Source organism: Grammomys surdaster, unplaced genomic scaffold (genome assembly GCF_004785775.1).
Source record: "Grammomys surdaster isolate TR1022 unplaced genomic scaffold, NIH_TR_1.0 222, whole genome shotgun sequence".
Taxonomy (NCBI): Eukaryota; Metazoa; Chordata; class Mammalia; order Rodentia; family Muridae; genus Grammomys; species Grammomys surdaster.
In genome coordinates, this window is record NW_021604667.1 from 1,193,220 (window position 1) to 1,206,623 (window position 13,404).

General features: G+C 43.4%; 2 pseudogenes; both read right to left on the reverse strand.

Moving 5' to 3' along the window:
- Positions 1 to 299: 299 nt before the first annotated feature.
- LOC114625775 lies at positions 300 to 7,388 on the reverse strand (annotated as a pseudogene).
- A 4,390-nt stretch (positions 7,389 to 11,778) lies between these two features.
- LOC114625776 lies at positions 11,779 to 12,921 on the reverse strand (annotated as a pseudogene).
- Between the last annotated feature and the right edge of the window lie 483 nt (positions 12,922 to 13,404).

Genomic DNA, 13,404 nt, shown 5'->3' on the forward strand with positions numbered 1-13,404 from the left:
CTCACCTAGAAGAGATTTGAAGTGCCGGGATCATCGAGGGATACTCATGGGGTCCTCCACCCTCTCAGAGGTGAAGGGGAGGGCTTATAGGGAAGGATCTTGGGAGGCAGTGACCGGAAATGGGGCAGTGAGTGGGATGTGAAGTAAATAAGTAAAAAAGAATTTTTTTGGAGTTAAACTCTTTACTAGATATTAGTTCAGGCAGATGCCACAGGTATGTGGATCTCCTCTCCCTATAGGTCACAGTGAGCGGGTTTCTTCAGAAGAGGCTGAGGTGCTGGGACCACTGAGCCCCAAGGTCAGAAGCAGAACTGGAAAGCCTCAGACACATGCTGCTTCCATGCTTCCAGGCTGTGCAGCAGAGAAAAGAGGCCCATGACATGCCAGGTCTCTCCATCAGATACCTTCGAGGTTTGGTAGGACAGCAGCTGTACACCTGCCTCTGTCAGGAGGCCAATCATAGTAGGCAGCGTTACAGGATTGGAGGTCTGAGCCCGGAACATGAACAAGGGTTGTCTCCTGTGTAGTGGAACTTCTGGGCTGAAGACAGCTCTGTTGAACACCTGCAACGTTAGTGTGGTGCCCTGGACCAAGTCCACAGCTTGGTAAGGAGCACCTGCCAGGGCCATAGTCAGGAGGCATTCCCCACTTCCCTACTTCCTTGGGACCCCAGGACTGTGGGAGGTAGTGACATTGAGGCCACCCTCTTTCACCAGTAGATTAAGGTTCACCAAGTTCATGTCTGCCTGCTTGGATGCTTCTCTCAGAAGGCCAACAATGACTGCAAGGCTCAGGCAGGTCTCAGCATTCTTCAGAGGTGTTCCTTGTGTAACCACCTGGATGATCCCTTTAGAGGAGCCAGCCCAGTCATGTATCAGTGTGCCCAATGCTTCTGCCAGACCAATCCAAGGTTTGGTGTGTGTAGAGAAGGCACTGGTAAATGCCTGGGCATTTACCACCTCTGTTAGAGATTTCCCCTTCACCATGTCCACAAACTGGACTGCAATTTCCTCCCCATAGAGGCTCTGGGCCTCCTTGGTGCTCGCACCCAGGTGGGGACAGCTGATGATGTTCTCGTGGTCCACTAAGGCTTGGTCCTGTGGTAGTTCTTCTGTAAACACACCCAGTGAAGCCCTAGCACAATGACCAGACTGCAGGGCACTGAGCAGGTCACCTTCATCCACAATGCCTTCACGAGCACAGTTCACCACTCGCACACCTTTCTTATACTGGGCAAAGATGCTGTCATTCAGTGAGCCCATGGTGGAGGGCAGGAGTGAGGTATGGACAGTTATGAAATCACAGAGAGGCCAGATCTCCTCCAGCAGCAGCTTCTGAACACCAAAAGAGGCTGTGACTTTAGGAGAAATGATGGGGTCATAACCTACAGTCTTCATTCCAAAGGACTTCATTCGGGTGGCCACCTCTCTTCCAATTCTGCCTAGGCCTAGAATTCCCAGTGTCTTTCCATTCAGTTCTGGCCCCATGAACTTCTTCCAGTCTCATTTGCCACCTTTCATGGAAGCTATTGTCTGGGGAATCTGCATGGCCAGACACAGGTGAGTTCTGCAGCACTGAGGCTGTTTCTGTTGGGGCTGTTCATGACTAAGATGTCCTTCCTTGTGATAGCCTCCAGATCCAGGTTGCCCATACCTGTACCAGCCCTGCCCACCACCTGGAGCTTCTTTGCTGCATTGATGACATCAGCAGTAGTGACCTTAGTAGCTGACTGGATGATAAGGTCTTCATAGTCCTGTAGCTTGGCTATCAGCTCCTCCTCACTCAAGTTCTGCTTCTCCACCACCTATAGCCCTCCATCTTGCAGGATTTTCCAGCAGCAGGGGTCCAGGATGTCACTGATGAGTACTTTGTGCAGATTTTCGAAGGCCACTGCTGGAGCCAGGCCTTAGAATCAGTTGCTTGGGGTGGGCAGAAGCACTTAGTTCAGGAAACTCCCAGCAGGGCTGTCTCCAGTGACTGGGCAGGGTTCTCGATCTCCATAAAAAAGAAATTTTTAATTAAAAAAGAATTGCTGATTAATAGATATTCATTTTGAGGGTTTAAGCTCCATATGACTGATTTTTATATAAAAGTTTAGATTTATGATTCTTTTAAGATTCATTCATTCATTTATTTTAAACTCAAGATTTTATTCCCCCCTCCCAGTCCACCCTCTGACTATTCCACATTCCATGCCTCCTTCCAGTCCCCCTGTCTCCATGAGGATGTCCGCACTCCCAATCCCCACCCCACCAGACCTCTGAACTCCCTGGGGACTCCAGTCTCCCGAGGGTTAAGTGCATCTTCTCTGACTGAACCCAGACATGGAAGTTCTCTGCTATATATGTGTTAGGGACCTCATATCAGCTGGTGTATGCTGCCTGGTTGGTGGTCCAGTGTTTGAGAGATCTCAGGGATCCAGGTTAAGTAAAACTGCAGGTCTCCCTACAAGGTCACCCTTCTTCCACTTTTTACCTAATTCAACCACAGGGTCAGAAGCTTCTCTCCATTGGCTGGGTGCAAGATTACCTTTAAAGATAAATAATAAAATAATTACTCCTTCCTTTGTAACTAAAAATTGCTGCCTGCTAGTAAGAAAAACTGGCTGAGAAAATTACCTTGCTTCCTTATGCTTTGTTAATCTATAACAAGTTGCTTGGTTGTGAATGTACATGAGGTTTGGGGAATAATTTATTATTTTTTTACATATCCTATGCAATGTTATTTCTTATAAAGGTATTGAGGAACATTTTTTCCCACAATCATTTACTAGAAGAAAATCATAACACTGTAAATTTTAAACTTTGTAATTGTAAACTGTACACATTGTAACTTTATACTTTTTGAAAGATTTTGCTGGGATATATAAGCTATGGAAGAAAGAATAAAGTGTGGAAGTTTGGAAAACTGTTCCTTCTATCCATCAACTATGTGTATATGTGTAAGGTTTATGTGAAATGGGGGTGGGGCATTGTTTCTTCCATCCATCAACTATGTGTATGCTTGTACATGTGTAAGGTTTGTGTAAAAGTGTGTTATGACATTCTTCCACCTATCAATGATGTGTGTGTGTATTCGTAAGGTTTGTGGGAATTCGGGTTGACACATTGTTCCTTCCACCCATTAACTATCTGTATGTATTTACATATGTAAAATTTGTCTGGATATGAATTGGAGTTTGCTCCATCCACCAATTTTGCATATATATGTATGTATGTATATGTGTGAAATGCTTGGTGCTTGCTTGCTAGAGATTTGCTCTAACCATCCTATGTGTTAATGTATATATGTCTGTCTGTAGGTCTGTATGCATGCATGTTTGTATGTATCTATTTGTGTGTATGGAGTTATTGAACTCTGCTTTTTGTTTCACCCACTCAGCATGTGTGTGTGTGTGTAAATTTTCTCTCTTTATATCTCTTCCTCACCTGCCTTCAAGGTGTTAAAAAGAGTTCATAGTTACTCTGCTGGACAGAAGGAGTGTTGGCCCCAGTAAATTAACCTTTGTTCTCTTAGAGAAAAGTCTTCTATATAACTTATCCAATCACTGGATGCAGACAGCAGCAGCCCCTGTAGGTATCTGGATCTACCCCTGTCAGTGTCTCTAAGGACTGATCCACAATGGCTGCCTGCTTGAGTTTACCAACCACAAGGTAAACACCATGGTTACACTACACAACCAAGATCTTAAGAGATCACTGGCTAAGTAAAAGGTATGAGTGCAGAGCAACTGGAGTAACTCCAAAGATGCTAAATTTCTTCTTAGACTCCAAGACAGGGAAGCTATCAGGAGCAGACAGGTCTCTAATTAAGATGAACATTAATACAGAGATGTTTGCAGCATCAATTCTATGGACTTCTGACGTTTTTGAAAACCAATTATCCTCAGCTATTTCTAATTAACATCTAGAAAACACCCTGTCAGTAAACTCAGAGTCATGAATTTGCTATAGGTCCTTAACTTACAGGCTAATCATCTCAAATCAGTTAACAAAATTAAAGAAGGACTGGGTTTAAGCCTTATATTCCTAAATGTGATAATATAGGCACATTGCCCATGATAATAACAATATTAAAGCCAGGGAATTGGGGTGCTGACTCTTCATTAACTTCTTCAGTGTGAAGAAGATATTAGAAGAGGGGCAGGAGTAAGGATAAATTGATGAGCCTCTGATGTCTGTATCTTTACTGCATCCAACTGAAATTCCAGGACATCAGAGGTTCAAGCAGGTCTGCTCAGCTTGCTTGATGAGTAGATAAACCAAGGCTGTGTATTCTGCAATGTATAATTCTCAAAAAAATTTTAGTATCAAGATAATTTTTGTTTGAATTCTGTAATCTGGTCTTCTGGTGGCCTGCCTCTATCATTTCTCATCCATATAATTCTGGAAGGCAGAAATATCTTAATCGTCTCTTCTGAAATCACACAGACAAAACCTTTCCCCCAAAACAGAATATTCTTGAGCCAGTAACCAGAAAAACCTTTATCTTGACCTCTTTCCTAGAGGAACAATATAACCACAAAACTGAAAATCATGCCCATCTTCCTTCCCTATTGTGTCAAGTAGGAAATGAACCCAGAATTCCCATGGGGCCCACATTAGACAGAACCTGAGTCTCCTGTGAGGCAATATAACTTTATATTATCTTAACACACCTGATTTACACTATCTTTCTGTTCGGGCCTCTGCCTAGAACAGTTTATTTATACCATCTATTTGTTTGGCTCTGTACTCCAGAGCAACTTCCACTTGTACACTGTACTCTTTACTCTAGAGTCAGTGACAATTTTCCCTAAGTCAATCCTTGTCAAACCATTCAGCTTCCACTTGTACATTGTACTCTTTACTCTAGAGCCAGTGACAATTTTCCCTAAGTCAATTATTGTCAAACCATTAATCACATAAAGCCCAAAAGACATTCATTGTGTTTCTCACCTTCACGTATCAAAAGGTTATATATCTCCTTTTTAAATCAAAGAATTATCTGATCCAGAGCCCTCAGTTTGCTGCTTCCACCTGAAAACTATTAGGAAGCCATGTACCAGGATCACCTGTTCCTCCCTTCTGTTTTCACAGGTCACTGATCAAGCCCAGCTGCAGGCTGAGAACTGCTCCCAACTCTGGCCATAGCTCTCCATTTGATGCTTGGGAAAGGAAGCCTCTCTGCCGCTCTGTAGGCCCACCAGACCCACTCAGCTCTCTATGGGGGTTTTACCTCAGGTTAGTTGAGTTCTAATCAATACATTGGGCGATAATTTGTAGTGGGAAGTATTTAAATCTCCAATCCAAATATGACCAGTTGATTAAAACACAACTCAGTAATTATGAATATATTCTGTAAGCCTAGATTGGGCAGATACCCCTACACTACTCTGTTCCCCAGTTATGAGACCCTTATAACTGGAGGATTTTTCCATACCCTGTGTCTGTCCTTCTACCTCCTGTTTCCCAGTCATCTTCTTCTTCATCATCTTCTTCCTCCATTGTCTTCCTCCAGTCCTCCTTCCTTCCTCTCTTCTCTCCCCAGCCTTTATTTCTCCATCTCTCCTTCCTCTTCCCAATCACGGACTCCAGCCTTTATTTTACAAATTAAGATGGGCAGAAGGTTCACTAGAAATTACCTGTGTAATGACTCACACCTCCTCTGCAGCCCTTCACAGGAAAGGGGAATTAGTATCAAAATACAATGCTGGGGCTAACCACAACACCCAAGTCATGGAGTTATCTGGCTAGTTTTAAAATAATAAAACTGTCTGGTGTTTTCTATCTGCAGAGGAGAAACAGGGTAGCCAAGAAAGTTGCTGGTAGCTTGGCAAAGCTAGCCATGGGGATCTGGGGAAGTGATTGCAGCTCCCAGGAAAAATGGCCCACTGGCCATTGGCAGAGCTGAGTGAGAACTGGGATGGCTGATCATGGAGCTAAACCAGGAGAGGTGGAATCACCGGCCTCAGCACCTCATCCACCCTGGCGGCGAGAGGCAAGAAACATCTTCCTAACTCTGGTAGCTATGACCCTCCAGTGTGTCCACTCTTAGCCACTCTTTGCTACTTATGCCAGCACTTTGAGGCTTAAAAAAAGAATGCGAGAATAGACACAGACAATACACAGACAGACACTAGACACTTAACAGCCATATCAGACCCTCCAGGTCCAGGGTCTTGGAAGTCTGGGGATTCCTGGCCCATGCATGCACCAAATGTTGTGCCCAGATCATGAAAACCCCAGAGAGACCATCAGGAACCATAACTCCAATGTTGGCACATGAGGGTCTTTATTTAAGTTAAAGCTCAGGCCACAAAGCTTCCTGATGCAACTTGAGAGAAGAGCAGCCCTGAGGTCTAAGGAAAGGTGGTTTATAAAGGAAAACCTACAATTTGATGTTTCCAAGCCTCAGTATTACATGAGAGGGTAAAGGAATGTTGGCCTTTAAGCTAATTGGTTTACATCACCTGGTTAAATCACAAGTACCTCAACCCACCAGGGCTTTAAGTTAAGAAATGGCTTCAAAACTTGCTGAAGCCAGGTCTCCTGTGGACATAGGAGAAAAGCCTTCACAAAAGCCTCAGAAACAAAACCATGGACACTGGAACCAGGGGCATAGTTCTGTTATGGTTCATTAGGAAGTGACAACATCCTGACTTGGATATTGGCCCAGGACGCTCAGCAATCATGTTGACCGCAGGACATAAGGTAAGTTCCAAGGCAATCAGTTGTGCCAACATTGTGCCAGAAGTCCTACATTTTTACTTTTGCCCAACAATTTGCTTCTGCCTTTTTTTATTGATACAATCAAGAACCAATTAGGGAAACAATACCTCTCTCTATGTGAGGTATTCACCTGTCAGTTGGAGTAATTTGACAGAGAGTTCTACTGTCAATTGCTGTCCTCCCTGTGCTGCTTTTCATTTCTGAAGCAGGAATCTGTGACTCTGAGTCTTTGAATTCATTTTTGTTTTCAGTCATGGACTGGCTATTTTGTGCCTGTCTATTCTGTTGTTGGGTATCGACTCCTAGCAAAAAGTGGCTATCATTTTTGCAGCTATCTCAGTCCATATACCCTGACAAGAGACTTGTTTTCAACAGCCTACAACAGCTGGGCACACTCTGATAAACATCTTTTTTTCCCCACATGTCTTGTTTTGTTGTTTAATGCCCCCAGCTGCAAGGTATATGTGGCAAAGTGTCTTCAGCTGCATTCCCCTGCTTGTGCTTATATATACTCAGGATTTCCTTTTAATAAAAGGGACTTGAATACTCTCTGTCTTGTCTCCATTCTTCATGTCTCTTGCCTGTCCATCCCCATTCTCTCTTGCTAGACCCTGTTGACTGACCTGAATGGGCTGAGACATAGTGGCCCCCAAAATTGGGCAGAACAGGCTGGGACATAGTGGCCCCCAAACATGGGACAGAACAGGTCGTTACATAGTGGCACCTCAACCTTGGAGCTCCAGTAAGCAGGATACAGTGAAGGACACTGTGGGAATTGGAAGCACACATCCTCACTCCTGCACTGGAGAACCTGTTGACTGACAGAGCTGGCCTGAGTTTGGTGCTCAATACGAGGCAGCAAGAACGAGAGACCCAGTGAGGGACATTACTGGAAGAAGGGTCTGCCAAAAATTCAGAAGTTAAGCAAAGATGATTGCAGCTGGAACCTGCCACATCAAGACCAGTAGGTCATAGTAAGAAAATGGGACAAGAAATAAGTCAGCAGGAACAGATGAAAAAGGCTTTAAAGATGCAAGGGGTAAATTGCAGACTGCTCTGAGACAAGAGAGCCAAATAGATAAATAGATAAATAGAAGGTTGCTCTAGGCAGAGAGCTGAACAGAAAGATAGTGTTAATCAGTTGTACTGAATTGATTTAACTTTCAAAATGGGTCTGATTCTGAGTTGTGTAGTTATATTTTTCCTCTGGATAAAAGGTCAATGTAAAGGCTTTTCTGGTTACTGGCTCAAGGATAGGCAGATTTGGAAAAAAAGATTGTTCTATGTGTTTTCTGAAGAGCTCATTAAGGTAGGAGTTATATTTTCCAGAATTATATGGATCATACATGACAGAAGTAGGTCTCCAGAAGACTAGATTCCAGAGAATCAAACAAAATAATTATCCTGATACTAAAATTTGTTTTGAGATTTGTATATTACAGAATACACAGCCTTGGTAAATGAATCTTCTTGTCACCTGCATGTCCACTGATGTCCTGGACTTCCAGCTGGATGCAGTTAAAACAGACATCAGAGGCTTATCAACTTACCATTCTCATCCCTTTTCTAATGTCTCAATGCCCATATTCAGCTTGAAGAAGTTAATGAAGAGTTGGTGCCCCAATTTCCTGGACTTGGAAACTCAGGTGGTTAATATTAGGCTGTCTTTCTAGGGAAAAATAATGGTTTTATTGGAACAAGGAGGAAGAGCTAAAATTGATTACACAGCCATAATCTATTGGTAGAAATTTGTAGAATTGTTACTAATCTGATGCAAATTCAAGGGTTTCATTGGTATAATTTCTTCTATTAATTCACAATTTTTGGGTAAAAGGCTTAGACCTTTAACTTCTCCAACAGAAGGAATTGTGTGCTGCTCTTAAAAAAGAGTGTTGCTTTTATACCAACCATTCAAGCATTGTAAAGACTCTTGTCTCTCAGGTCCATGCTGTTCAACAAACTGATAGCTTTTGTGTATGACAACAGATAGGTGCTACACAAATGAAACCCATACAGGTCCATTATTACAGGCTGGGAGCAGGGGGCTCTAAAACCTCTGTCATGGAGACTGACAAGGATTAACCCCTAACTTGTGCGTTAAGTCAGATAGTCAATGACGGGTAAGAGAACACCTCAAGACCCTTGCCCCTAACTTGGAGGCCTCACCTTCCTATGACAAGAGCTCAACCAATGGCTATTGAGTATCTGAGAATGGGCAAGGGGAGGGGTGGGGTCCTTTGTTCTGACCTAAGACAGGCATGGTTTCTTTACGTTTTCCCAGCCTTCTCTTTTGAAAAAAAAATTTAAAAGGGGGACCTGTTGGGAGCTGACTCCTAGCAGAAAGTGGCTATCATCTTTGCAGCTATCTCAGGCCATATACCCTGACAAAAGACTTGTTTTCAACAGCCAACAAGAACTGAGCATACTCTGATAAATGTCTTGTTTTTCCCCACGTATCTTGCTTTGTTGTTTAATGCCCCCAGCTGCAAGGTATATGTGGTAAAGTGTCTTCAGCTGCATTCCCCTGCTTGTGCTTATATATACCCAGGATTTCCTTTCAATAAACGGGACTTGAACAGACTCTCTTTCTTGTCTCCATTCTTCATGTATCTTGTCCTTCCATTCCCACTCCCTCTCTTTCTAGACCCTGACCCAAAGACTGGAACAGCAGCTCGGGCTAGGACATTCTGTTTCCCGTGATGTTTGGTCTTTACTTATATTGGACAGTGATGGGGTGTGCTGTTTCTCACCTTAATCTTATTCTGACTCATTTTAAGGAAGTTAGTGTCAGGGACCACTTATTGCAGCATTGAGTGTCAGGCTTTTGATGTCAGAAGGCTACCAGAGTGGGACCTTCCAACTCCTGACAGTGTCAGCAATAGAAGATAAAGTGTTCCAAAAGCCTTCACTCTTTCCTTCCTGATAACACACTTCTTTGTCAACAGAAACAGCCTAAGGGTGACAAGAAACACCAGAAGCCAGCACCAGCACTGCCACTCTACCCAGCAGAATCAGGTTTAAGGGTCTGGAGGGGGACAGGGCAAAGAAGTATACATGCTGTGTCTCCTAACACTAGGTGGCTGTAGAGATGGCTGAGCTGGCTGGAGTGATGGCTTAGTGGTTAAGAACACTGACTGCTCTTCCAGAAATCCTGACTTCAATTCCAAGCAACACTTGGTGACTTCCCCTTTCTCTCAGGACTGACTCCATATTTTGTGGGACACAATGGGCCACACAAACCCCCTTTCAGTGTGGCCCGATGCAGGAACAAGGAACCTGACCAGATCCACAGTGGGTCTGGTGGCCTGGCTCACAGTAGTACATTCCTCCTTCCCCTCTGCTGAGAGCAAGTGTAAAGACACAGGCATCCAGATCCCCTAGAAAGTCTAAGGCTAGGGCCTTCTACAGCACTAACTCTGCTCTCCATGAGTGGGAAGGTGAGTTACCAGAGAGCAGGGCTCCATGCCTGGACATACTGGACAGGAGAGGCCCCAAGTAGGCAAATGTATCTCTCACCAGAGTTTGGAACAGATTCTTAGTCATTCATTTTGCTCAGTAAATGGCTATCCTTCTTGCCAGAAGAAGTGCTCATAAGATGCTAAATCTTTTAAGTTCAGACTCTATTTTAGAGAACCTGACCTAAGTTTGAACTCAGGTAAACTAAGAGGCTGGTATCTAGCATTAGTTTCTAAGTTGCCACCCCCTCCCCCAACAAAACATGAGCCTAGCTCTAGTCTCTAGGCTAATCCCCAACAAGACCAGTGTCTCTAGGTTATTCCCCCAACAAATCTGAAACCCCACGTTACAAGTCCGCCACTTGCCTAGTGACCACCAATGCAGAGGGAAGCAGAAGTTTATGATATGACTCCCAGAAGCAGACAATTATGTTAAAGGCCACAATTGCTTTTCAACTGGATGTTTGCACACATACTCCCTGCTTGTTGCTTACTTAAAGCCTTGCACCAATAGGCATTCAGGGCTCCCCACCAAAACCACCCTGCATGATGGTGGTGCATCCGGGGTGCCTGAGCTATCTCGAATAGGATAAAGACCTTGATATGAGTTGCATCAGATCAGCTCCTGTCTGTTTTTTTGGGGGGAGAGGGTGATCACTAACATTTCTCTGGCACAACATTCGATGTCTGAACAGATGTCTCTGATTTGTGAAGGGAGTATCTCCACTGACACTATCCTGCCACACTGACAAGCAACAACCACTCCATTCCATGTACCTTAGGACACTCATTGCAGTCACTTACCAAAAGCTCTTGCAGGTTCTCTTCATAGACAGAGGCCAAGGAACTGGCTCCTGGCCCCACGGGTAACCTACACAGACTGAGACTTCAACACAGCTGTAGGTAGGGATCATCTCCAGGTTTACCACCAGGCTCTTTTGGCAGGTCTCAACAGTAATTTGGCTAAAGTTTAGATATATTAGACAGGAAATTGATAAAAGTCCAGAGGCATTTCTTGAAAGGACCATAGAGGGTTTTCACTGCTATACACACATAGACCCTGAGGAAAAAAAGTTCTAGCACAGTAGCCCTGGCTTTTGTCAATCAGTCAGCTCTAGACATTATGAAGAAGTTACAGAGACAAACTAGATTAAGAGAAAAGCCATTGAGGGATCCAGTGAAAGTTATAAAGAAGGTATAGAACAACAGAAAGTACAGAAGAAAAGCAGATTAAGACAGGAAAGACATTAAATGGAGATTTGGCCAGATTCAAACATGCCTTTGGTCCAGGAGAAAGAAAATGCCAAGCTACAATAAATTGTTGGAGAAGGAGTAGCTAAAGGAGTCTTGACCCAAACTCTAGGACGATTCAGATGGCCAGTGACTTATTTATCAAAGAAACTGGATCCAGTAACAGCAGAATAGCCACCTTGTCTGTGTATTATGGCATTCATGGCAGTATTGGTTAAAGATGCAGATAAATTAATATTTGGGAGAGAATTTGATCGTGACTAGCCCTCATGCAACTAAAGGGGTACTCAGGCAACCCCTGATCAATGGCTCAGTAATGCCTGCATGATATTATCATACTTTACTAATCAACACTGGCCAAGTTATTTTCTAGCCACATGTTTTCCTGAGCCCTGTAACTCTCCTACCTGATCCTGACTTAGAATTTCCACTCTATCAATGTGATGAGGTTCTGGCTCAGGCACACAGTCCCTAACCCAACTTCTGCAAGGCTTGCACACAGGCTTGTCCCTGACCATCACATATATTTTTCCTGCCAGGATGTTGTCACAGTCAAAACAGGAGAAGTGTTTCAGATGCCAATTCTTGTTTTCTGCTTGGGTATATTCCTTGCTGAATATCAACTCATCACAACCAGCACAGCGGGGCTTCTCACTGTCACAGTAATGCCTGCCACAGTATAGTTTTCCATTCTTCCAAAAGTAAATCATATTGACCAGGAGTTCCCCACAGGTACTACAGATAAAACAAGCTGGGTGCCAGAGTTTACTGTAGCCAGCCCTTTCGGCATAGATGGCTGGGTCTCCTTCTCTCATGGGGTGTTTACAGCAGTAACAGAAATGTTGGGTCTTCTTAGACTCCTTAGACTTGTCCTTGGAACCCCTTGCTGCTTTGGTGTTTCTGTCTCCAGCAGGGTTGTTCACCTTGTCACCTTGAGCATTTTTCTCAGAGAGAAGCTTCACATCACCCACTCCCAGAGCCTCAGTCTTGTATTTCTTCACAAACCACTTCATCTCCTTTACCTCTTTGGGAGACAACTCATGGCACTTAGAAGGATCCTGGTCATGTGCAGGGAGCTGCTTTGCCATCTGCTTCTTCCGGTACTGTGCCCCCTCTGAACCTGACACTGGCTGCTTCTCCTTAGGCAGCATCTGCATGTATTGCCTGGCCACTGCCTGGTTCTGAGCAGAGGGAGCCCACTCATAGATAACAGTATTGAAGGAGACTTTCTTCTTGATAGCACCTGGATTGGTCATTGTAACATTCTGATTGTTAATGAAATTTCCATCTGATTTCAGCTTGGTGATCAGGTTGTTGTATTTGGTGTCTTCAAAGAGTCTCCCCACTTTCTGGTCTTCATCATTGCTTAGGAGTACATCATGCTCTTCTTGTCCACATTTGCAGTTGTGACATATTTTCCTCCAAAAGTGTAACTCAAACCCTGCACATTTTTTTTTGCATTTTAGACAGGGGGCTCCCAGTCCTTGTTTGTGACCTAGGTCCATTTCTTAAGAGGGAAAACAAAAGGAAATCTATTACTAATTTCTAATGTTTTTAAAGCTTCCATAGCTCACACTTTTAATTCCACATAATGCTCTTGTTAATGTAACTCTCAGATCTCTTATGTGCTTCCCATTGTTTAGCCAACTATACCAACATGTATGTATATGGATGATGCAAGTACATATAATAGCATTTTTATATTCTTGTTGCTTTTATCATAAAAAGAAAAGAAGCAACATAAACTTTATAGAAGACTACAAATACTGAAATTCACAGAACTCACAAATTCATGTCTTTGACCCTATGTGCCCTGAATACAAGTACAGGGAGAACACAGAAGGCAGAGCCTGAAAAGTACACAAATATATGAAAGAGTTTAAGAATTACAATTAAAGCATTATCTTACATTACTGAAGAACAAACACAGCAATGACAAATATTTATTAAGTACCAGAAACAGTATTCTATTATACTTACTATTTAAA